Source organism: Kryptolebias marmoratus, linkage group LG6 (assembly GCF_001649575.2).
Source record: "Kryptolebias marmoratus isolate JLee-2015 linkage group LG6, ASM164957v2, whole genome shotgun sequence".
NCBI lineage: Eukaryota > Metazoa > Chordata > Actinopteri > Cyprinodontiformes > Rivulidae > Kryptolebias > Kryptolebias marmoratus.
Genome location: NC_051435.1, coordinates 25,684,668 through 25,711,135, shown reverse-complemented (window position 1 = coordinate 25,711,135; position 26,468 = coordinate 25,684,668). Strand labels below are relative to the sequence as shown.

The following is a 26,468-nucleotide window of genomic DNA, read 5'->3' as shown; positions in this document are numbered from 1 at the left end:
TTGTTATTAGCTCATTGTTATGCCATACCTTTGGCTAATGGCTAAATAGGTGACAAAATAATTTTAATAGGACAATATTGTATAATCAGTGGGTGGGTATTCACAAACTACTTCTCTGTAGTTGGACTTTTTTATTTCACATTTGTGTGTGAAAGCACTGGATTTTGTTTTTTTTACAACAGTAAAAAACAAAAACAACAAACAATTTTATAACAAGAAAAAACTAGCTTGGTTACCTCAAGATATTGCAATATTCAATTTGTCATCTTAAGAAAATTGCTTCAAAATTTATAATAGCAGGTACAGCTGTTATCAGCTTCTGTAATTTTTATAAATGTCTGAAATTAAATAGCTTCTAAACCTGACAGACTACTGTAAGGTCTGTGACTAAAAACTGCTTACATAAATACAAGAGCCATGCAAAAATTTCCAAATTTTTATTTACTTTAAGAGAATTAGGTTTACTGATCAAAATGATTACAGGTTCATTTCATCAAAGCAGAAACCGGATATTTTGCAATCAACCCTATGTAAATTACAAAATGTAAAATCCCTTGCAGGCTGTTTCTGCATATCAAGGCTTGTTGATGGGTAAAGTCTTACTGCAGAGATCATTGTGTGACACTCATTTGAGTTATTACAGCCATGACGCAGATCAGACAGGGACTGTTTTTTGCTCAGGGGGGAAGTGGTGCATCAGCAGATGACTTCACTGATGCCACCTTCAAAAGTCTGCACCCTCACCTTTTGCCTGACCTCCTTGAAAGTGTTTTTCAGTGTGATAGAAGAAGATTGATGACCCATCTCTTTTTTTACAGTCCCTTTTTCACTGAAAGATCTGTTGTTTTGTGTTCTGCCTGTGCATGCAGTGCTCACACTACATACGTCATAAACAGCTTATCAAAGCAACAATAAACCGCCCACACATCCCTCCCATTACAGCCCATTAGTAACCATTTGCATTGTTGGGATTCTCATAGTAATGGATTGGCTCGGCTTGTGTAATATTGTCATAAAAACAGAGTTTGTGAAGCTGAACCTGAGGGCTTGAGTAGTGAAACACTGGCAAGACCTTTATTTCTGCTCAAAATGAGATTGGCAAATCAAGTTGTGAGAAATACCATAATAAAAGCACAACCATAACTCTAGTTATTCTTTTACTGAAAAGCCTTATTTATGAGGTCATTTGTGGCAACCAGTTTTTCTGTTTTATCAAGCTTCACTGCTTTTACCTTATAATAAAGTGTTTGCAACCAGCCATTAAAACCATGTTAAGTCCTTTGTTTACTCAGATATCATTTCTGCAATTTATAATAATAAAAGCAACACAGTTCATATTATGTAAGGTTTTTTTGTTAAGTTTGTTTTTTAATAACCAACACCATTCAGAAACGTTGTACTTAATTACTCAACCTTTTCCTTTTGAATACAACAGTTACATCAGTGTGTCAGACAGACAGAGGGTACTATTAAGGGTACAATCAAATTAATAAACCAATCATTCTTTAAAATCTTTACAGTTGTTTGAAAATGACAATGTATTGTAATCAACAAAGTTGAGTCATATTATAAAATCAAAAATGACTACACAAAAGCACCAGTTTAATATTCAATATGATATAAAATAACAAATATTTTGGAAAACTGTATAATTTTATCCACAAGGTTCCAACAAAAACATGTCAAATCATGTACAAAACAAAACAAAACAAAAATACATGAACTTGGCAGTATTGAAATGATTTCAATGCAGGACCTGGAAAATCAGCCACAACACAGGAGTGAGTAAATAGAAGATCTTTATTTGAAAACTGTTCAACCTCAGCACACCAAAACAGGATCACTAGAGACAGCTCAGGTGAGCAAGAAAGTCTTGGGTTTGACTTCCAGCTGGTGGCTTTCTACTCGGAGTTTGTACATTATGTTCCCCCCATGCATGCATGGGTTTTTTCTGGTTTTCTCCCACAGTCCAGAAACATTATTATTATTAGATTATCTACATTGGCCCTTGAAGTATATCTATTTCTGCTTTTATTCTTGATTATGTCAGTTTCAGTCATCCATAGAATGCAGTTCAAACTTACAAAATTTACTGAAACTATTACAAAACCTTATTTGTTGATTTGTGCTCTGTGTTATAATGTTTAGTTTTTTTTGTTTGTTTGTTTGTTTGTTTTTTTGTAGAACATGATTTTTCTCTTTGTTCTTAAAAATGTCAAGGACAACCAAGATGGTGTAAAAGATTCTTTTGGATGGAATGGGGGCGCAAGTGACAAAAGGACCCAAGAGAACAGAAATCAACAGTTCTGACAGGTTTTAAGACAATCTATTCCTGCTAAAATTATTTTAAACAGTAATAATTCAATTGAAACATTGCAACCAATGCTTTGTAGCAGAAAAAAAACATAAAATTTCTTAGAGGTGAATACTATTTGTTTGTGCAGTCCAACACAATTCCACAGGACTTGTTTTCTTTACTCTTCAGCTGTGGCGTGGCAGGTGCAGTTTCTGTGAATGGTTTTGCGGAAAGACGCTGACCAGCACATTGTTCATCTGCTGGGTGGATGTCCACCAGCAACAATGACTGAACCTTTTCCCATCTCTTTATTAGTCCCACAGTGTCAACCCCTAAATATAGGTTTAGGGGAGAGGAATACTCACAGGCATGGACAGAGGTGAAGCCCCTGCCCCACTCCTATTCAAGAAGGCATGATGCTCACCACTTCAGTTGACTCCCCTGGCAGCATCCCTCTTGGCTTAAGGCTGCATCTCTCCATCCTGTCCTGCGACTTGTCCCTCATTCTTCTCCTCTGGACCTTTCACCTGCTCTCAGGCTGCCCTCAGGTGCCCACTTTTCACTGTTACGACTGGCTCAGGGCTGTAACAAAAACGTGAAACCAAGCCGTGATTAAAGTGCATATAAATAAATATTTATTAACAAAAACAACTGAGGGGAACTGAGGCCTGGCAACCAAACATCCCAGCAGCAGAGTGGACGCTGAGGGCAACCAGCGACCCAGCAGACGGAGACAGCCAGGTTAAAGTACTCTGCACCAAATGAACGAATCAGCAGCACCTGTAAAGGGGAGGAGCACAAAAAACAGACAAGCCCTGCAACCCAAGCCCAACAAGGCCCAGGGCCGTAACACCCCCACCCATAAAAACAGGTTCCTATAGGGAACCCTGCTCCTGTCTAACTCACCATGTGTAGCAAACCCAGCCACCATTAAGATGTTGCTTTTACCACCAGTTGTACTTAGCCAGGTTGACATGTAATGCACAGGTTCTCTCCTCCTCACTCCACTCTCCAAACCAGCAACTGGTGCACTCAGAAGCTCTTTTAAGGACAGGAAAAGGAAACAAAGAGGGAAAACAAGCACAAAACAGGCTACTAAACTGGAGCGCGAGATAACGCATCAGCTACGACATTGTTTTTCCCTTTAATGTATTGAATAGTCAGATTGTAGGACTGCAGGAACAACGACCAGCGAATCAATCGCTGATTTGGACAGTTCAGGGAAGACAAGAACGTCACTGGATTATGATCTGTAAATACCACAACGTTAGCGCCACCACTTAAATAAACATCAAAATGTTTCAGGGCTAAGATCAAAGCAAATGTCTCTTTCTCAGTCACAGAGTAGTTCAATTGGTGCTTATTGAACTTCTTTGAAAAATAACTCACCGGCCTGCCAATACCCAGATCATCAGTCTGTGTAAGGACAGCTCCGGCACCCACGTGACTGGCGTCCACATAAAGCTGGAACGGACGGTTAAGATGTGGTGCAGCCAATACAGGAGTAGCACAGAGGAGTCTTTTCACCTGCTCAAAAGCCTGTTGACAAAGGGAAGACCATTCAAACTTCACATCCTTACGCAGCAAATTTGTTAGCGGCGCCACCACAGATGAAAAGTTTCGGCAAAAACATCTGTAGTATCCTACCAGCCCAAGAAAATGCATTAGTTCCCTTTTTGTAGCCGGAACAGGAAACTGCTCTACCGCCTGAACCTTCGCTGCAACAGGGCGGACCTCACCCTGGCCAACAGCACGACCTGCAGGTAAATGAGCCAACAACGTGTCCAATTTACCCAAAGTTTCAGAGTTTTTAAGACGCCCATGAATCAGAGCGCTGTCCAATTCATCCATGCCGCTGTCACTCCCCACAGGTGACAGTGCGCTGTCCGTGGTGCTGAACGTCTCGCTCCCCCCAACAAGGCTGTTTACAGCACACGCCGGGGTAACGCCATTACACTGTGGCTGAAATAAATCATCACGAGCATAATATGGTTTTAATATGTTAACATGACACAACTGGCTTTTTTTTCTCCGCTCTGGCATTGATATTAAGTAATTCTGGTTGGAAACCCTCTCCAGAACTGTATATGGACCAGCGAATCTCGCCTGAAAAGGAGAAGTCGTGACTGGGCACAAAGCCAACACTTGATCACCAGGCAGAAATGAGCGCGCCTCAGCACGGCGATCAAACAGGCTTTTCATTTTCCTCTGTGCTTCAGTTAGCTTCTCTTTAGCAAGTTCCCGCGCCAGATACAAGCGTCTTCTGAAACCATTTACATAATCCAACAAATTTGTCAGTGGAACAGACTCTTTAAGCCCGTGTGCCACCACAGCTAACGGACCCTTCACTTTGTGTGCAAAAACCAGTTCGTTTGGGCTAAACCCGGTGCTTTCTTGGGTTACCTCCCTGGCAGCCAGCATCAGCCACGGCAAACCTTCCTCCCAGTCGCCCGCCAGTTCTGTACAGTAAGCTCGCAGGAGAGATTTCAGAGACTGGTGGAAGCGCTCTAATGCCCCCTGACTCTCTGGATGATACGCTGTTGCTTTACTGTGTCGCACCCGTAACTGCTTCAAAACTTGACTGAACAAATGTGATGAAAAATTTGTTCCTTGGTCAGACTGAATGACTTTAGGGATGCCAAACACCGAAAAGAACTGGGTGAGCGCACGTACCACAGACCTAGCAGTTATTGTACGCAATGGATAGGCTGCTGGATAACGTGTAGTTCGACACATTACAGTGAGTAGATATAATGAACCAGCCTTTGAGCGAGGTAACGGGCCCACGCAGTCAATTATTAAATGCTCAAATGGCTCAGATGCGGCAACAATTGGGCTTAATGGGAACGGTTTTAAAACCTGATTGGGTTTAGCAATGAGCTGACAGACATGACACATCTTAACATAAGACGACACATCCTTTCTAAGACGCGGCCAAAAAAAATGTCTGAGAACCCGGTCATATGTTTTACGTACACCAGAATGGCCAGACTCGTCATGAGCAACTTTTAACACTGCAGAGCGGAGTTTAATGGGAACCACTAGTTGAAATACTGGCTCACCCACCATGTCAGCATGGGGTAACCACGTCCTCACCAACAAGGAGTCCTGTAACATCACCAACATCGATCAGGTCCAGCACCTTTCGTGTGATATCCACAATTTGGGCAGGGTCCAGCCACTACAAACATTAAACTGCCATTGGCAGTTTGCAGTTTGCAGATTATCTGCAACCTTTACCTCTTTTCACCACAGAGTTGGAGTCGGAAACGTGGTTGCGAGATGTTCGTTTTCACACACACCTTTCATAGTCCACAAGACACTTGGATCAGAACTCCCGGGAAGCTCCTCTCCTCCCTCGTCCTACAGTGTTAAAAGGACTGTCTTCTCAAATCTGCTTCCCTTACTGTGACTGACTGTGTTTATTAAACAGACTGAGACAGTACATGCCGTTTGGCATTTGCAATCAATAATAATGAGTACAATACAATAATGAGTGAACAAAGGGAACGTGTATCGACGCTGCCCAGCCGAGGTGCACTTCCTCCTGGCCACCACTGCAACGAAGAGCCACCTGTGTCTCCTTCTGGTCTTTTTAGGTTCATAGGTTTATAAGTTTTGCTGGAACAGTTGTAAAGATGTATTTTCCAACAACCTCAGCCAGCTGATTCTCAGCAAAGCAGTAGAACCAAATTAATTCCATTAAAGCTCAATGGCATTTCCACATAAATATGCCCACAACAACTTCTAACCAATCACACAATACTTGGCATAAACCCCTGTGCAAAGAAGTTCAACCTGGGCTGCAAAGCTGCTTTGCAAACAAAAATGATGCAATTTTTGTCACACAACTGTGTGAATGAGAGCCTACTTTGTGACTTCCCATGGAGTATAGAAAGGCCTTAAATCAATATTCTTAACCTGATGCTGGTTTCTGGCAGAAACAACAGCACCTCAGCTGGTCCCAATCAGGTAAAAGGGCGGTTATCTGCTACTTGTCTATAAGAGCAGCAAAACCCACAATACAAATATTCACGCCAACATGTTTAAACATACATGAATGGAAACCAGCTCAAACATACAATCAGTGAAAAGCGTGTGTATAAAAATATTAAAACAAATTTCCACTTTGTGATGTAAAGGGTGATTACTAGTTTATAATGGTGAAAACTAGAATTGGGCAACACATTAGTACCAACAGTTTAGAGGAATGTTTTAAAAAGGGCCCTGTTAGCAGTCACAGTATATCTAGTGTACCACTGACAGCTACTATCACACAAATGTTTAAATAGGTACATTTAAATGACTTAGTTATAGCCAGTTTTTTGTTTGTTAATGTAGCTGTGGTGGCCATCTCAAACTCACACTGGCTCCAAAAGGTAATCTGTTTGCAATGCTCATATAAAGATTACGGTCCGAAAGTTTGTAAAAATCCATCTAGTGGTTCATGAGATATTTTGCTAACAATCAGAGTTAACATTATATTTAAAACATATGTTTATAAGGTCAAAAATAATTAAAGATACAAAAAAGTCTGAAATTCATCATAACAGCCAGTGAACTTCAAATCAACTGAATTATGTGGCTGCCATTTTTATTTGCAAAAGCTCTGCCTGGCTCTGCTTTATTAACAAGTGGTTTTTCTACCTTTTCTGCCTGGAAACAGCCTTAGCCAATCAGAAGCCAGATTTCCCCTGCGTTAGGGGCAGAGAGAAGGGATACCTGTTGTCAGAAAGACATCTACTCCAGTGCTTACTATACTCTTCTTGAACTCATTATGCATCATCCTTGACCCATGAGGTGTCCAGCTGTTCTTTTTGACATCCCTACATCAAACTGTTGCAGAGATACAGCATACAGTCATTTCTAACATTGACCTTTGACCTCACTATGCAGTTTGACATTCCTATGATACAGTTATCCATTTAGAGCTCAGACAAGAAATTGTCCACACATAGACAGACTTTCTTATAATGAGCATTTAAAAATGGCTGAATTAAAGGCATTGTCCAGGAAGCAAAGTTGCAGTCTTACACACCTTTTTGCTGCTTTTCCTGTTTTCCACTCAAATCCCCACTGAAACAGTGTCAGCTCATTTACGGCCCCAAATCAATAAACCACACATCAGCTTGAAAAAATCAAATTAAATCTTATAAAATTAACATTGTTACTTAATCCAGAATGAAAAAATTTAAATCACTAAATGTGGATTATTAAACATGAGATCTCTCTCCTCTAAGTCTCTCTTAATTAATGATTTGTTAACTGATCATCATATTGATTTATTTTGCTTTACAGAAACCTGATTACAACAGGAGAATTTTGTTAGTATAAATGAATCCACTCCTGCTAATTACCTACGATTTTATATTCCTAGAAAAGTAAGAGGTGGAGGTGTAGCTGTCATTTTCGGTTATTGATTATTATCAGGCTAGACTGCTGGAGTAAATACTGACCACATTCCCTTACTCCGCTACTGTCTTTACTCTTTACTCTCTATGTTTATATTTGTAATTATTTCTGTCATTAACATCTTTTCTTTGTCTTTCTTCCAATTGAAACAACATCTGGATCAGTCATTCTGTGTCTATGTCTCTTTCCTGTCCTCTCAAACACCAGCCGGTCGAAGGAGATGACTGCTTATCCTGAGCCTGGTTCTGCTGGAGGTTTCTTCCTGTCAAAAGGGAGTTGTTCGTTTTCACTGTTGCCAATGTGCTGCTCAGGATGGGAGACAGCGACAAAGTGAGGACTCAATGCAATCTGCTGGCTTCTTTATATAGAAAACTTTTACTAATTGGCTTTTTATAATGTATGTGCATGTTTGTACAGAGCCCTGAGAAGACTTTTGTTGTGACTTGGTGCTATATAAATAAACTGAATTAAAATTTAGTTTAATTAATGCTAAACCAATTATTAGTTTTAATTCTTTTGAGTCTTTGAACCACAGTCATTAAATATAGTTACTTTACCAGAACAGAAAAATTAAACTACAAAATGTGGATTATTGAATATAAGATCTCCATCTCATCTAAGTCTCATTAATTTATTGATTTGAAAACTGATCATCATATTGATTTATTTTAACTTCGAAAAACCTAGCTACAACAGGAGGATTTTGTTAGTGTTAATGACTTTACTGGTAATTATCTAAATTTACATATAGAACAACAGGTCGAGGTGGAGGAGTAGCTGCTATTTTTTGGTCAGGATTACTGATTAATGCTAAACATATTATTAGTTTGAATTCTTTGATTCCTTGATCCTCAGTCTTTTTCATCCAAAATGGAATTTAGAAAAAATACTTTTACTTGTCAAATATTGTACACCAGGCCCCTATTCTCAGTTTTAGTAAGAATTCTCAGATTTTTGTTTTGTCTGACTTAATATTGAATAGAGATAAAGTCATAATAGTGGGGTATTTCAATATTCATGTAGATGTCGAAAGCGATAGCTTAAACGTAGCCTTTAATAATTTAATAGAGTTAATCAGTTTTACCCAAAATGTCCACAAATCTACCCATTCCCTTCACTTACTTCTGACAAATGGCATAAAAACTAAGGACTTATTAATACATCCTCACAATCCTGTTTTGTCATAAAATAAGAACAACCCCAGATTTCTGTTTAGTACTGTAGCTCGACTAATGAAGAGTCCTATCACTATTGAACCATGTATCCCTATGACTCTAAGTAGCGATGACTTCATGAGATTCTTTATAAATAAAATTATTTCAAAAAGAGAGAAAACTCACGCCATCCTTCCTACTGTTGCCTCTGATTTCCTCTCAGACGAGGCAGCTGTAGAAGTGTCACTAGAACCTGATTTGTGTTTGGACTGTTTTTGTCCTGTTGAGCTTTCCAAATTGTCAAAAATAATAGCTTCATCCAAACCATCAACATGTCTGCTAGATCCCATTCCAACCAGACTGATCAAAGAGATATTTCCCGTAATATATATGTCCATTTTAGATCTGCTTAATATGTCTCTAATGACTGGTTATGGACCACAGAGCTTTAAAGCTGCTGTAATTAAATCTTTATTTAAGAAACCCGATCTTGATTCAGGACTTTTGGACAATAATAGAACTATATCTAACCTCCAATTCATCTAAATATTCTTGAGAAAATAGTTGCAAATCAATTGTGTGAATATCTGGACAGAAATAATCTGTTTGAGGAGTTTTAGTCAGGGTTTAGAGCTCATCATATCACAGAAACAGCACTGGTGAAAGTTCCTAATGATATTTTCTAATGATACATTTTCATTGTTATGCTGATGATACTAAATTATATTTATCCATGAAACCTGATGAATCCAATCAATTACTTAGATTACAAACATGCCGTAAAGACAAAAAAAAAACAAAACTGGATGACTCTTAATTTTCTGCTTATAAACTCAAACAAGACAGAAGTTGTGGTCTTTTGACCTAAGCATCTTAGGAACAACCTTTGCAGCCTTTCACTACCTGTGGATGACATTAATTTGGCCCCAGTTCTAATGTAAAAAACCTTGGTGTTATTTTTGATTATGATATGCCTTTTAAACCCCACTGTAGAAATGTTACCAGGACCGCTTTTCTCCACCTATGTAATATCACTAATAATAGAAACATCTTGTCTCAAAATGATGCAAAAAAACTGGTCCATGCTTTTATCATGTCTAGGTTGTACTATTGGAATTTTAATTAACTGGGTGTCCAAAAAACTCTTTAAAAAGTCTTTAGCTGATCCAAAATGCTGCTGCCAGAGTTCTGATGAGAGTTAGGAGAGATCATGTTTCTCCAGTTTTAGCGTCTCTCCATTGGCTTCCTGTCAAATTGAGAATATAATTCAAATTCTCTCAACAACCAATCCCCACCTTATATTAAAGATCTTATATTTTCACGTTTTCCTAAAAGATCACTTTACTCTCAAACTGCAGGTTTACTTGTGGTTCCTAGGGTTTTGTAAAAGTAGAATCGGAGGAATAGCTTTCAGTTATCAGGCTTCTCTGTTGTGGCTGACATCCTGTCTATGTTTAAGACTAGGCTTAAGACTTTCCTTTTTCATGAATCCTATAGTTAGGGTTGGCTCGGGTTTCCTGAGCTATCCCTTAGTTATGCTGCTATAGGCTTAGACTGCTGGAGGATAAATTGACCACATTTCCTCACTCTGCTGCTGTCTTATTTGCTCTACTGTAATTATTTCTATCATTAATCTGTTTTTGTTTGTCTTTTTTCCAATAGAAACTACACCTCGGCCAGTCATTCTTTGTTTGCCTGTCTTGTGTTCCTTGTGTGTCTTTTCTGTCCTCTCAAACCCTAGTTGATCAAAGCTCAGCCACTGCAGAACTTTATAACTACATCAGTGACCTCAGTTCTGGTTATGAGCTGGCCAACCCCAGAGTCCCCAGACTCAGCTTCTCCCATGGAAGACGTGTTGGTGGGGCTCCAGCATAGTCCATAAAAGTCACAAAGTCAATTTGCAGTCATGTGGTTGCAAGCTGCACCTTTCATAGTCCAAGAGACACTCGGATCAGAACTCCCAGGAAGATCCTCCCACCTACAGCCTTAAAACAGGTTTCTTCCTGCTGGCTTCCCAACTCCTGTCCTGGTACATATTTTGCTTTCCTTACACCAACCAGACGTGTTTATTACACAGACTGAGACAGTACATGCCATTTGGCATTTGCAAATATAACAGTGCACAAAAATGAGCAAATGAAGGAAACGTGTCGATGCTGCCCGGCCGAGGTGCACTTCCTCCACAGCCATGAAGAGCCACCTGTGTCTCCTCTGTGTTTTTAAGTTCATAGGTTTAAAAGTTTTGCTGGAATGTTTTAAGACAGCTGTATTTTTTAACAGCCTTGGCCAGCTGCTTCTCAGTGGAGCAGTAGAAGCAAATTCACTCCTTTAAAGCTCATTCTCATTTCTGCATAAAACCACACCCACAACAACTTCTGATCAGTCGCACAATACTTGGCGCAAACCCATGTGCAAAAACGTTTGGCCACGGCCTTGTGTTATGAAGGGGTGGATGAAGCTGCTTGCAAACAAAAATGACGCAATTTTCATCACGCAACCACATGACTGAGAGCTGACTTTGTGACTTCTCAGGGAGTATGGAAACTCCTTAAGCAGGTCCTTGAAGTATTCCTTTCACCATCCAACGACATCACTGGTTGAGGTGAACAGCACCCCACCGCCACTATACACAATTTTGGTAAAGAGCTGCTTCCCCCGCCTCGGCCACCATATGGTTTGCCAAAATCTTTTTGGAGCTCTTTCCAAGGTCTCGTGAAACTCCTCCCACACCTTATCCTTTGCCTCAGCAACAGCCACGGCTGCAGCCCACTTGGCCCGCCAGTACCTCTCAGCTGCCTCTGGAGTCCTACCAGCTTGGCAGCCTCCCTCACCCAGTGTGTCCACCACCTGGTGGATGGCTGCTATGAGAGGCATCAACAACCTTCCAGCTGCAGGTCAGGGCAACCACCTCAACAATAGTGGTGCAGAACATGGGCCACTCTGACTCAATGTCCCTCGCCTCAGCTGGGATGCAGTTGGAGCTCTGCTGGAGGTATGGGTTGATGATTGTTCGGACAAGTTCTTCTACCAGGCTTTCCCAGCAAACTCTCACTACTTATTTGGGTCTACCAGGTCAGTCCGGCATTTTCCTCTGCTATTCAATTCAATTCAAAAATACTTTATTAATCCCAAAGGGAAATTAAATGTTGACGTAGCTCATTTAAATCAAGGAGTTATTATAGATGGTGATGGCTCAGGGCAGGAAAGATCTCCTGTAGCGGTCCGTTTTACAGCTAATCTGAAGAAGCCTTTGACTAAAGAGACTCTGTTTTCCGATGACGGCCTCATGAAGAGGATGGTCAGGGTTGTCCATGATTTTCTTGATTTAATGCAAAATCCTTCTTTGCATCATCAGCTCCAGAGGTTCCACAGTCATCCCCAGAACAGAACCAGCCTGGGGATGACTGTGGAACCTCTGGAGATGATGATGCAAAGAAGGATTTTGATCCAACTCACCACCAAGGAGTGATCAGTTGACAGCTCAGCTCCTTTCTTTACCAGTGTCCAAAACATATGACTGCAAATCAGATGACATGAATACACAGTCTATCATTGATCTACAGCCTAGGATGTCTTGGAGCCATGTGCACTTATGAACACCCTTATATTTGAACATGGTGTTCATTATAGACAAAGTGTGACTAGGACAGAAGTCCAATAACAGAACACCACTCGATTTCAGATCAGAGAGTCCGTTCCTCCCAGTCACGTTCCTCCAGGTCACACTGTTGTTACCCACATGGGCACTGAAGTCCCCCAGCAGAATGGTCCCCAGCTGGAGTACCTTCCAGCACCTCCACTAAGGACTCCAAGAATGTTGGGTACTCTGAACTGCAGTTTGGCGTATAAGCACAAACAACACCCTGAGCCCATCTTATCAATGAGCCCCTCCCCCAGGCCTGGCTCCAAAGTGAGGCCACGGTAACCCATGTCCGGGCGAGGGACAAGTTTCTTGCTGTCTTTTGTCAATACAAGTGGTTTTGAATTGCTCTTTGTCTGGCCTGTCGCCTAGGACCAATCTGCTTTGGGAGACCCTACTAGGGGGAAACTGTACCTGACAGCATAGCTTCCAGGATCATTCAGGCACACAAACTTCTCCATTACAATAAAGTAGCGAACTATGGAGGAGATAGAATTTTTATTTTATTTATTTTGTAAAGAATGAAGAAATCTTCTTTTGGTAAATGTCTTGTTTTTTTATTATTTTTATTTTACAGCTGAAATTACTAATTTAGAAACAGCACAGTCACTACTCAACTTACTGAATCTTGTCCCCCTGTCAAGATTCCTGCTTTTTGTTATATTTCCCACTAACCACTTTGTATTTCAGGATGAGATTGATAGTGCTTGTGTTTTGCCACTGGGTGGTGGTGTCACTTCCAACAGCATCTGACACAGCTGTCACTGATTATACTTGATGATTCTATGGCATTTAGGCCTGAGCTGAACCAAAACTCTTTCCTTGATTTTTAATGTCACATGGTGATTGCCCTTGCTTCAGCCTCTACGTACGTACTACATAAACGTACCTGTGCTCCTCCAAAGAGTTTTTTGTGTGTTCCCTGTATCGATTGTTGAAGATTCTTTGTGAAAATCCTCCAATGATTGCCTCCATTTGCAAACCTCCCAAAACAAGTAATGATAAATAAGCTCAGCTTTCCAACTCACTCTGCCTGCCTGTCCGCTCTCTTGTCTCGTCCAAAAATAGTACTTATCTTTCTTAGAAATATGGAATCCTCTCCCCTCTTGGAAACGTGCAAAAGAAATAATCAAGTAAAAACAAATCAAATTGTGTAAAAGAAACATTCACCTTTCAATTTACCTGAAGATCTTTAACTTCTGCCCTTCTACAGATTCAGTCGTTACTTGTTTCCAGTCAGTTTTAAAATAAAGCTATTTTTTACTTACCTGTTGTCCCATTGTATCTTTTTGGCAAACTTACTCAAATCCTGGGAAAAGCATTGTATATTATGACACTCAGGGCCGTAGCCAGACTTTAAAAAATACTGAGGTCAACCACTCATTATCCCCCTGCACATCAGTTACAATGAAGACCAAAACCTAATTAAAATAGAAGCATTTATTTAAAACAAGTGACTTGAATGTGTATATGACATGTATTTGTGTGTGTTTGTAAATTCATGAGGCGCAATGTCATCTTAAGCAACAGNTGTTTGTAAATCCATGGGGAGTGATGTCATCTGAAGCAACAGAGGACTCAGGGCACAACCATGATGACTCACTGAAATGACATGAATTAGTTAAATGAATGTTGATTGTTCACGCTGCACAAACACATTCAGAACACAAGATTTTAGCATAGATTTTACCTTTTTATCAAATACCAGTGAGGTGTTGTAGTTTTGGAGCTGGACCAGTTCTAGTGTGGTCTGGATGTAAAAAAAGTGCTAAAATCCCCCTTTATTGAGGTTTCACAAATCAGTTTAAGGTTTCACAGATCACACACTTGGTTTTAAATGTTCTGCAATCAGTGCAGAATAATCTGTTCCAGGTTTGAAGTGTCTACGTGTTGTAGTTTTTTAACTAGAGTAGATTAAAGATGCTGAAGGTAGTAAAAAAAATCGGTGGAATCGCCCTTTAGCCATTTTCCAAATCGGAAGCTGCAATCGGAAACCAACTTCAGCTTCGTGGAATTGAAGGGGAATATTTTTAGGAAATTACCTCGGTTGTGTTTCACTGTAAGTGGCGCTCTTCTTTTTTTGGTCCTTATTTTAGCAGTAAGGTAGCAAAGCCGCACTCTTCTTCGTAGACATTGAGTTTGGCTGCACACAGTTGTAGCGCCTCCTACAGTAAACTGGTGGAGCTACGCAGAGAACCACGCCATTCAAAAGCGTTGTTTTGATTCATTTTTTAATAATATATACAGCAGAAAAATACTGAGGTCCGGATCTCGGTGTCCTCAATGGTAGCTACGGCCCTGATGACACTTCCTCTTTTTTAAATATATATTAATTTATATATAAAATAAGAATTTAACTTCCTGAGACCCTGCATTTTTATATGAGGACACTAGCTTTGTGCATCAGAATATTTATTTATGTTTAGCTTTGACCTGTTGTCTGACTTATCTTTATTCAGTAAGACTAGATTTTAAAGCGTCTTTTTAATATTTCAAGTTTTAATTAAATATATTTTCTATAATTTTTTATATACTAACTTACAAGAAAGAGACGAGATGATATTTAGTTTTTAAGAAAGTTTTTGCCATAAACTCAACTGACTGGCCTCTTTTTTTATTTCTTATGAGTCTTTTCATACCTTAGAACAAAAGACCCTCTGTCTTCTCATAAAAGCTGTAACCTTTCAACTTAAGGGAGGTCAAAATAATTTTATAAGAACCCAAATTAAAAAGCATTTCCTTTAATTTTTTCAAAATATAAAATTACTATGTTTTTCAGATTTCTACAATAACCTGGAAATGTTAAATTTACTTTCTCAATATATGTATTTTTTTTATCAGTCAGAACAAACAGTTTAATGGATATAGTCACTTTTTATTGTTTCTAATGAAAACATTTTTAGCATAGGCTAAATAAAACAAGTAAAAATAACCTAACTAAAAATTCAGACAAACATTTCACGATAAATTACAGAAAAAAACCCTCAAAAGGATAAAATAAATTTATTTAGACAGTCTGTAGCTGTGATGTGACGTGATAGGTGTTTGAGAGTCTGAGTAGAAACTCAGTAGATTGACTCCAGTGGGCATTAGAGTGAAACTGTGTATTTTTTTTTTTCTTTTCATCACAAAGAAAAGTTGCTCACACTGATGAACACAGAGATGCTTAAAGTGCTTGTATGGATAACAGAGAGGGCGACTCTCAGTCATCAGTATATTCAGATTTCTCCTTTCCTCTCAACTCAAACAGATTAATAAGAGGTTCATTTTCTCAGCTTCATATTCAACAAATTACCTTTGACAAACTGGCCTCTAACTGGAAGATTTGTGTGTAAGACAACAGTTCCACTGTTTTTAACATTGTTTTATACATTACCCATCTTAGACATACAAAAAATAAAAATGAAAAAAAAAAACCAAACAAACAAACAAACAAAGAAAATCCTTTATTTGTAAAGAATAACCAGGAAAAAAGGATGTAAAGAATTGTCTCAAAAATAAATACACTACTTTAAGATATAAATTAAGAAGTTATTATTATAATCTATATTCATATAGACTAAAGTTGGAAAAAGTGTTATATACTCTGCGTATGAAGCCAGGATCATTCTGGTCTTCCAGCCCCTCCTCAACAATCATAATCTATTTGTCCACTCAGCAATCTGTCTCAGAATTAGCAGTAGCTTTTTGAAAATCAACTGTGTATGAAAAAGCACTTTCATGCCCACATTAATGCCCCTAATCACTTTCAGAACAAAATGGTTATTTATTTATTTTTTATTTTTTCATTACTTACTTTCTTTGAGATTAATACTTTGCTTTTAATCCTCCCACAGATTTCGGGTCAAAGTGACTCAAAGTTACAAAGGTTTCTCTACTTCTCCTCATTTCTATATCTTTTGAGGTCTTCAGGAGGGCTAAAAAAATTATCTTCAAGATCTCTTACAGTAAATGCCAAATGCTTATTAATACCCTAATGTTATATAATTATTTAAAAAATTGTAACAATGTATCAATCACTGCAACTGCATTTTCTCTGTTTAAAATAAAGTGAGAAAAAAACTTTATTCAGTCAAGTTTAAAATTCAAACTTGATATTTCAGTTGGTGCTTAGTGGTATCAGGCAATTGTTTAACCCTTCTTTTTGTTTGTTTTTAAAGTTAAAAATACCAACGGACTTGAGAATGAAACAAACTCATATTGACAGAGATATTTTCCTGATGAATGATGGTTTTATTTCGTAATCTGTAATCTATACACACAATCTTTATACTTTTCACTCTTAGTGTTGTTCATTGAATGTATGGGGAAAAAAACATGATGTTTTGATGGTGAACACTGATTTGATTGTTACCTGTTTTGCACCACAGCTCAATGTATATATTCACTAGAGGGACCAGTCTCTTTACAGGGTTTTTCCACGTCTCAGTGCTTTAACATGTGTTGCATAGCTTAATGCCTGCTGCTGTTTTATTCATTTACCTGTCTCATATGTCAGTGCCTGAATAGAGGAGTTTATTGAGATAAGTTTACATCAGGAATCTTTAGACAGAGACAATTTTACAGTTTGTTGTAAACATTTGAATCTGAGTTTTTATTAAGTGCACAGTTAAGAAAAACAAACTTATGGATGTAGAAGTTGCTTTTGGGCTTTGTGCAAGATGTTCATAGCTGTGCACACAGGTAGGGATGCCGAGTGTCTTCGAGAGGCATCATGGGACGTTTTGGTATAATTTGAGGTGTACGTGTCTGAGTGGGTGTGTGTGTAAGTGTTATCTGAAGGGAAGACATTGCTGTTCCACTAATAAGAAGCCAGTCTGACAGGAGTCTGACAACCTCCTGACAGACAACAATCCAGCTTTGTGCTAAGTTACTAGAATATTTCTGGCATCTCTTGCTTAAGATTAACTCCTGCGATACAGAGGCTAAACAGTGCATCAATTTAGATTCTGAGATTTCTCTTTCCCTTCAAATAAAACCAATATCTCGCTACTTAAAAAAAAGAAACAAGAGTCACACAGTAGTTGTAAATTTCTTTTATTCAGTTGCTAATGTCAGGCACATTGACAGAATGCATGAATGCTTACCTTTTGGAGCATGTGTAAGTTATGTAACAGCTGATTATATTGCTAGCCAGAAACCCAGCAGACAATGTAGCTGTAGAACTGAACCACACAGAAATCTACATTGTATGCCAGGTTCAGGACAAAACAAAAGTCTTCCCCAAAATGTTTTTCAAACACTCAAAAATACATTTGATTATTTGGTGAAATCATTCATCAAAACTGCACTCATTCTGTGAATGCTGATTCAGCATTCTCCATATTGTTTTCTTGTTTGTTATTTTTCCATCTATTTTTTGTACTCTTACTACTTTTGCACATTTTGTGATATTTTAGCCATTCACATATAAAACATTCAGTTCATTCGACAGAAGGGTGCTATGACATTTGGTTCATGTAACTTTCATACTTTTTAAAATATTTAACTTTAATTACATATATTTTCCCCCCACAGAAATAAATTAAAATGCCTTCAGAATATGTTCAAAAACATTGTTTTATTTGAAATCTGTTTCAAAATACATGCTCTGTTTTTGTCATCTAATACTTTTAAGTCTTGTTGTTACATTAGTGTTTTTAGCTAGCCTTTTAGTGTTTTTAGCTAGCCTTGGTTTTTTTGCCATTTGTAGTTAGCATCTTGGTAATTTTGGGTTTTGGTAGTGTTTTGATTTTTTGTTTTGTTTTGTTTCTTTTATCTAATTTTTTCTTTTTTAGCTTGGACGAGCCAGTTTCTGCTTTCTCAGCTTCTTCTTCAGCCCTCGGCATTCACATTGCATTTTTGCAAAAAATAGTTTTTTAATTTATATTTTAGTTGTTCAAACTGATGATATTTATTAAAAAGAAATTTAAGGAGTGGCAATTCAAAACTTTGAAAACTGATACAGGATATTCATAAGAGCAAGATTTGCAGGAAAAAAATAACCCCAACAAGGGCCCCTTGTGGAGTTTTAACACAGAGAACATCCTGTGTATGTGGTCACAGAATGGAAGCCCCTGATATCGCAACCAATGATGGGATTGGAATGTAACACCAGCCAATGGAGTAAGAACGAGCACCCTTGACTGGGAAGTAAGCAAAGCCGTCAGAGACCCAGTAGCCAGATGTAGCTGCTGATTGCCACACAGGATCTACACTGCCTACTGAGCAACTGACAGCCCCCAAAGAGCCGTGAAGCACTGAGCATTCAGCCACATCTGTCATGGAAGACATTGCACCTCTGTTTACATGATCTGAGGAAAAAAAACAAAAGTTTCTGTTATAAACAGACACCAAAGGCAAAAAAGAAGGAATATGTTGTTCAGTGAGGGGAGAATCATGAGAATTTGGCAAGGATGAACACTAGATGATGCAGATGGGACAGGAGAGTGTGGTCGTTGCAGCAAAATGAAGGGACAAGATCAAGCAGAACGAAGAAGAGCCTGAGGGAGGGGAAGGATATGGGAGATTATCTGCTGACGAACATCTCCAAGCCTGGCATTATCAGTCACAAATTCCTGTCATTCTTTCCCATTAGGCCTGAGGCATGACAAGCAGAGGCCACACCATGCCGGCTCCAACACTAAGCCTGACACATAATGGAAGCGCTAAGTCACTCCTAATAAACTAGATATAGGGGATGAAAAGGAGAGGAGACAGAAAAGGTATTCAGCATGGCTGTCAATTTTCTGTCTCTGCATACCTATAGCCCCATGACCTTATGGATCAAACTTACTAGAACCAGCTGATGGTCACTTGACTCCAATTCTAGTTATTAAGGACAATGTGCCGGGCTCTGTCTCCATTATACCCATTTCTTCCTTCTCTCTCCTCACATTTCCAACTTTCTGTGACCATTCATGCTCCTTATATCAGTTTTCGTTGTTACTACACAGCAGAAAACGCTGGGGACATAGAAGGGAAGGGAGCTTTAGGTTGTCTTACACTGGTTAGGGTTGTATCACTTGTCTTTTTTCACTTCACAGCAGAAATATCTGTAAATTATGTCTGCTCCCCCACTGAATCTTTGTACTGTGGGATTTGAAGGGGTGTAAAAGGATGTGGCCTGCAGCACTGTTCTTTGCTGGAGAGACTACAATTTTCTAAATACAAAAAAGTGAGGAGGGAGAAAGTGGTGAAGATAAAAAAAAATGGTTACCTTTCTTGGAAATAGCTGTGGATCACATGGATGCACAGTTGTATTTCAGGAAAAGTCATTGCAGAGGTGGCTACCCTGCAAAGAGGAAAGGAAAACTTAAGACTGTACTCACTGCAGCTATACTGGATCACAAATCAGTGCAGTTATACAAACGGTTTTGTGCAAAAGTTAAGAACAGCTGCATGTTAATGTGTTGTAGAAGCAGGTCCAGACCGGTGAATATGTTCACAGGGCTGGAGATAAGAGGATCAGGTTATTAAGCTGACTTTTTTCCATACTTTGGTAGTGTTGTCCCCGTCATGTGGCAGATAGGGCAAATGTACATAAACCAATCTGTTTTATTTTTCCACTCAAGCAAAGCTACTGATGTGTTAGACCAGTGGTCTACAATTAAAATTCAGTGAGGTCCACCTGAATAAATTTTCTCTAGCAAAGGTCCAGAATATACTGTATATATTTAACCACTCTTTTAGGGATAGCCATGCTAGTTTTCTTTTTAGGCCTGTACCTCACCGTGGACTGGTATCTTCTCTTTGCAGAGAGAACTGCTGGTCAGACATGGGAATTACCACAAATGCTAGAAAGATTGTGCTGCCTAAAATGAATTACTGTAATTGTGGGAAAAGCTGCACTGCCATAATAAATAAATATTAATTGTAGAAAATTTGTGTTATGTAAAATAAATTACCATTATTGTGGGAAAAGCTGCACTGCCTAAAATAAATTACTTTAAATTTGGGAAAATGTATTTAAGTAAATACTAATACTTATACAAAATGTAAAAATTAATTATTTAGCAAAAAATCGGGGTCCAGATAGGGCTTTATTTGGGGACTTCTATGTTAGACAAATTCTGAGCTTAGCATGACAAGAGAACTGAAAGTGACTCAAATGTAAGTTGGGTAAACGACACAGCAATAGCTTTCAGAATTTTACAAGCATGTGTAGCAGGTGGGGATCTGTGCAGTGGTACAGTTTGTTGGAATGATCAATTTTGGTCACCAGAACCACAAAGGAAGTGTGTGCCTGTAAGCCCCACTTGGGATAAGAGCAACGACTGAGCAGTATATACTGGAAGAAAATGGTGCACTCGTTGAGAAATAGGTGAGCTCTGGGATGGATGAGGAGGGGTGAGGCCAGGGGTGCCATTCCCTTTCTACTTGAGCTTGGTACTTCTATTCCTAGAGTGTGGTCTATGGCAGTTGATGTGGATTTCCTCTTTAGCTGCCTAGAAGATGACTGGGCCTGACCACATCCACATTCACACACACACACACTCACACACACTAAGGAAGCACATTCACAAAGTGACAACTGTGCACTCTTATGCAGCACATACACATTTTAGGGAGGCAAAGAGGAACTGAACCATTACTCTGCTTTAGTCTTAAAGTATGTGTGTGTTTGAGGAAACACAATAAGTTGCACTTCTGCTGTGAGTTACATTGGTTTATTGGTTGTGCGCATGAACTGTTTGTTGCTTAAGTATGTGTGGGCATGCATGTGTGGGTGGGTGTGTAGGATGTGTGAGCTGGGTGTGGATGCATTCCCTTTCCCTCCACATCTGAATGTGTGTGCAGTCTCTTCAACACTCCATCTTTGGATTCCTGCTGCAGCAGCTCAGGGCTTCATATCTATGGCCTTTCTCCTCAAAAATCTTCCATTGTATAATGTTCTAAGCAATTGTGGATTCGACAACAAGTCAAAAATGATTTGGTTTTAAGCCAGTATCTCACTTAACTACAACTATTGGCAACTAGTTGGTAATTGGTATTCTTATGGTGGTCTCCAAAATGTTTCAAAATGTTTGTGAGGGTTCTCAGTTTCCTTGTGGGAGTTGCAGAGGTGTGCAGTCTTGTGCAGCAAACCTTCTCTTAACTAGTCACAATTGTTACAGGTGTCTTAAAATCATCTTAATTTTGCCGAAAGTGTCTTCAGCCTGGTCTCAAGAGAGCAAGAGCTGTATTTTGACACCTGCATGGGGGCTCTCCTCCGACAGAAAACATGTCCAGGTCTAAAAATCACAAGCTCTTTTCTTCACTTTCTGTGCTAGCCAGTGTCTGTTTGTAGAAACTCTTTCAGGAAAAAAAAAAAAAGAATTATCAGTCAAGATCTGTCTATTTTCGTCAAAAATAGGCCCAAATTATTTTCAGTGGGGTCATAAAATAAAAAATCAGACACTCCACCAATCAGGAATGTTTCTGAAAGGCAAGATGTGGCGATCACCAGCATCATTTCACACAACTATCAGCTGCACAGGTTCTCACAGAACCAAGACTGAGTCTAATCGGTACTGATTTGCAAGTAAAACCTTCCAACCAAAAAGTGGGAGCCAACAACTCAGATTTTGTGGAAACAGATTATGGAAGCTAAGTGTTTGCAGCTACCACTGTTTGCTATTCAAAGTCATACACTGTTCCAGGACATTCCTCTGCGATCCGGTAAACGGCCCTCTGCCTAAGAGACTTTTAAAGTCACATCACTCCTCATACAGGCTTTACATGTCAAGCACTTTCAAATGATTCCCTTGGGTGATGCTGGATGTTTTTTAGCCAGTTTGCATACTGACTTCAGACTTAAAGACTAGAGAGCCAAAGATCTTCTCCAGAGGGAGCCCCAGCTTCACACATCCAATCTGTACACCGGAGGACAGGGATGTCTACAAACTCTTCCAGGAGGCTGGACTGATGGGAAAGAGCTGGCGAGACGACCAAGAAAAGCTAACTCCCTCAAGTTGTTTTATAAAGGCCTGGCAAATGTGCAGAGAGAAAAAAGGAGGTGCAGTAAAAGAGGGGGAAAATCAGAAAAGGGTTAGAAGGATGAAAAGTGTCCTTTTCTCCAAAGTCAGCATAAGGGCACTTTGCCTTTATTGGGTCACAGGGTTTATGGAGAACTTGGACTGCACCCGGACAAACACAGCCATAAATCTGCTTCATTAGTCCCAACACAGAGCGGCAAAGAGGTTAGAATGTTATAATATAAGCTCTGTTTGAGAACGCTACAACCTGACGATTAATATCTTAACTACCTCCACCCTTAAGTCCAACACACTCATTGATAAAAAAAAAGGTCAGAGATGAGATAAACCAGTAGTGGTTTGGAAGATTTTAGTAGTTGACAAAGTGGTTGAGTATACTATTAGGAACTTGAAACTTGATTTAGTAATCCAGCTGATTATTTGAGATCTGATTTTTCTTGCTTTAGTGTTTGACACAACTTGTGCAATAGTTACACGTCTTCCCACTACTACTTCGAATTATCAGCCAGGCTGAGTCATTGTGTTAACTGATTACCTTTGGAAAACAAAAGGAACACCTTAAAAACGCAGCCCTGCCGGCCTTGCCCATTGATCCTGGTTTTCCATGACGTGCATCAGTCTCTACTCCCTCTTCTCACACACACTCAAGTAAATGCACGCATGTGCATACACACACACACAAGCGCGCACACACATTGCCACTTATTGGAATTCAGAGTGGGGCCCAGGTCGGGGAAGCTCTGCCCATATATGAGCAAAGGAGGAAATAGACCAGGTGTGTGTGGTTTGTACACCGTTAGAACGAGTGTTCTGGAGAGCACACACACACACAAAAAAACGCTCACATAACAGCATACAAGTCACACACACAAATGTTATAGTGGACTTCTTATGTTGGTCAGACATTAGCACTGTGACGTTAAAGTTATACTACTAAGCCTTAAACTTTACAATTTGCCCTTGAATGACCGGCATGTTGTATAAACAAAGACGAGACATTCTGCTGTATGTACTCATGTATTTAAGTTGTATGGCTGACAGATAAATGTTCTCAGTGTATAAAACAGGAAGGGCTGAATGAATAAGTGAGTAATTAGGTCAGCTAGGACTTTGAGTAGTCAACAAGACAAGAAAACCATAAAAAAACAACAAATGCATTTAACATTTGTGTGATTACACACCTAGATGGATTTATTGTAAAGGTGCAGCTGCAACACTTTGGTTTGTCAGGACACACCTGTCTAACTGTGCCAAAACTGTCTAATAGTATACATGCCTGATGAGAAAATAAAAAAAAAAAATGTATTCTTTATTATATTATTGGAACATGTTCATTCAGGTAAGAAATATCAGCATTAGATTCATTTTAGAATTAGGTAAAACAAAAGCTATATATAATATGTGCCCCTTAACATCAAAAATGAATAACTACTTTAGGAAACGATCAACAGTAAAGACTAAACTTGTTTTTATTTTTGTTTTAGAGACAAACATTATACTGAATAAATTTAAGGCAAAAAAGCTGTGATTAATGGTGTATTTAACTTCTGCAAACTACTCTGGATTTATCATGAAGTAAAATGGGCATGTGTGTATGTCTGGAAAAGAAAAAAACTTGAACGCACTACAGAAATAACATCAAACTCCTTGGCTACGATGTGCAACCTCTGCCTGCACAAGAAAACATAGAAAGACAAAAGATGTTCTTGAATGCCGATTGTCTAATTGATGTATAAGGACCCTGAACTGCAAACATTTTCAACATTTTATGATTAAATATTTAATAATGTTCTCTATTTTTAAGTCAGACACATACTGTAATTACAAGAAATGGACATGTCACACTATGACAGGCTTGAGACAGTTTGAGACACCCACAACAATTCTGTAACTATTTTAGGAGAAAAATTTGTAGCTCAAATTTTTTGAACATGTTCAAAATTCTAGTAATGAGACTGCAAGCCTCTGTGATTAACGTGAAAAAACTGAGAACCCCTACAAATGTTGTGAGACATTTGGATATTCTCCTTCAAATGCCATTTGCATACTAGTCACCAGCGGTTGCAGCTCAATGAAATACCAGTTTTAGCTCTACTTCAGCAGGCACTTTTATTGAAAAAATGTGATGTAATTTACTTAATTACATCGACTCACTGTGTACATAGACCATCTTAGTGCTGTCTTAGGTTTAGGCTGTTGTCTAGTTTAAATAAGTTAAAGTGTTAGCCAACTTCTTTTAAACATAGATTTCAAAATTCACTTCAGTGAATTTTGCCCTGGAAGTTGTACAAGCACAGTTGTCTTGTTGAATTGCTTCCTGCCAAGTAAAACAAGGCAGGGTTTACTTTGCAGAGCGATAAAACGAAAAGGGCAGATTCTATGCTAATCTCCAGCAGGGAATTTAATCTGCTTCATCAAGATACCTGCAATGCATCTCACCGCCAATCAACCCACTATCGTGCTCACACCGGAAACACTGCTCAGATAAGCATGGATCCTTGTGCTTGGACGTGACAATTCCTTATCACCACTCCTCACTCTTTTTTGTTGCTCTCTCTCTCTCTCTCTCTCTCTCTCTCTCTCTCTCTCTCTCTCTTCCTTTCTATCACACCTCCTGGAACCATAACCTATAGAGTCTGGCCTTGGTGGAGGCCCCCGAGGCAACTCCCGGGAAGAAAAACAGGACTGTAATCATCTTTGGTGGAGCTCAAGGAGTGGCTGTCATTGTGTTGCAGTAAAAGAAAGAGACCGAACAGGGTGTGCACGCATGTGTGGCCATAGGCTGAGCTGCTGGCAGGCGCTCACATTGTTATGGAAGTTCTGGTTGCTTTATGACCAAATACACATGCATGCATGTATGCACACACACACACACACTGTTTCCTCAAATAAGCGACTTCAGAAGTCTTAGTCAGATAGAGTGGGAGATAAAATGAAGGACAACAGCTGGGCAGGCAGCCACCTCTTTTAAAGACCTACACACATAAACCACTGCTCAGCTTGTGACTAAGCCTGTCTCAGGCAAACATATCATTCAGAACCACTTACTCTGATTCACAGAACTAAAAAACACACACAAACACCTACTGACTTCCAACGGGGTGTTGACAGATCTAAACGCTCATCGGTTGTAACTCCAAGCGCAGCCAATTGCCTCAGCCATCTGCAGTGTCCATTCATAAAGAAGTAACACGGCACTGTCCATGCTCTATGACACTGTGTCCCCACCCACCCGCGTGCTCAGTTCATTCATGGCCTCTGCTGCTAAGCAGACAGAGTGGACGGTGCTATCTATGTCAAAGGAAAAGGGGGAGGACTGACAGGCAGAGAGAGGAAGTAGTGCCTCTGTATAAAAAAAAAGAGCGTATTAACCACAAAAAGTATTTTAATCACTTTGTATTGAAGGTTGATGATAAACGTACATAACCATGAGGTGACGCTACCATTGACCATTCAGACTTCAGGCAGAAGGTTATCATACAGCAACTTCAAAACTGCAAGCTACTCACACACAAGTCAGAGCACATAATGGCATTTCCTTTATTTGACACAGCTTCAGTCTCTGTCAGCGTTTGGTGACCAGCATCGAGAGGATCTACCAGAACCTGGGAGCAGTTTCTCAAACCTTAACTTCAAAAATACAACAACTATCTACAGCAGTAGCTGAACTTTCTGGGAGTCATCTCCCCCCCTCCCCTCCTTTTCAACTTTTTTTTTTTTGTTATTCACTTACCCGTCTAGGTGAGTTTCCTTCAAGTGTTGACTCTGGAATGAGGGGAACCCCCCCCCCCCGCCACCCCCACTGCCCTCCTCTCTTCCTCCTCCTCCTCCTCCTCATGTAATGTCTTCCTCTCTGTTGTCTCTCCTCTGCTCTGTCTCCGCTTCAACGAAAGAATTCCGGCTTCCTTTCACTTTAACTTCTCTTAAAGTGACTTCTCTTAAGTTCTCTCACGGTCCAGCTGTGAGAGAAGAAGGAGCAAGGACGCTTTTGGGTAAGAACTTCTCACCCA

The 26,468-nt window shown here is 39.5% G+C and overlaps 1 long non-coding RNA gene across 1 annotated transcript; it reads right to left on the bottom strand.

Moving 5' to 3' along the window:
• Positions 1-17,522: 17,522 nt before the first annotated feature.
• LOC119617076 lies at positions 17,523-26,234 on the bottom strand. The gene is made up of 3 exons (XR_005233252.1): positions 26,192-26,234; positions 19,701-19,775; positions 17,523-18,795 (listed from the first exon to the last, which is right to left on the bottom strand). It is a non-coding gene; the product is annotated as an uncharacterized LOC119617076 (long non-coding RNA).
• Positions 26,235-26,468: the final 234 nt, after the last annotated feature.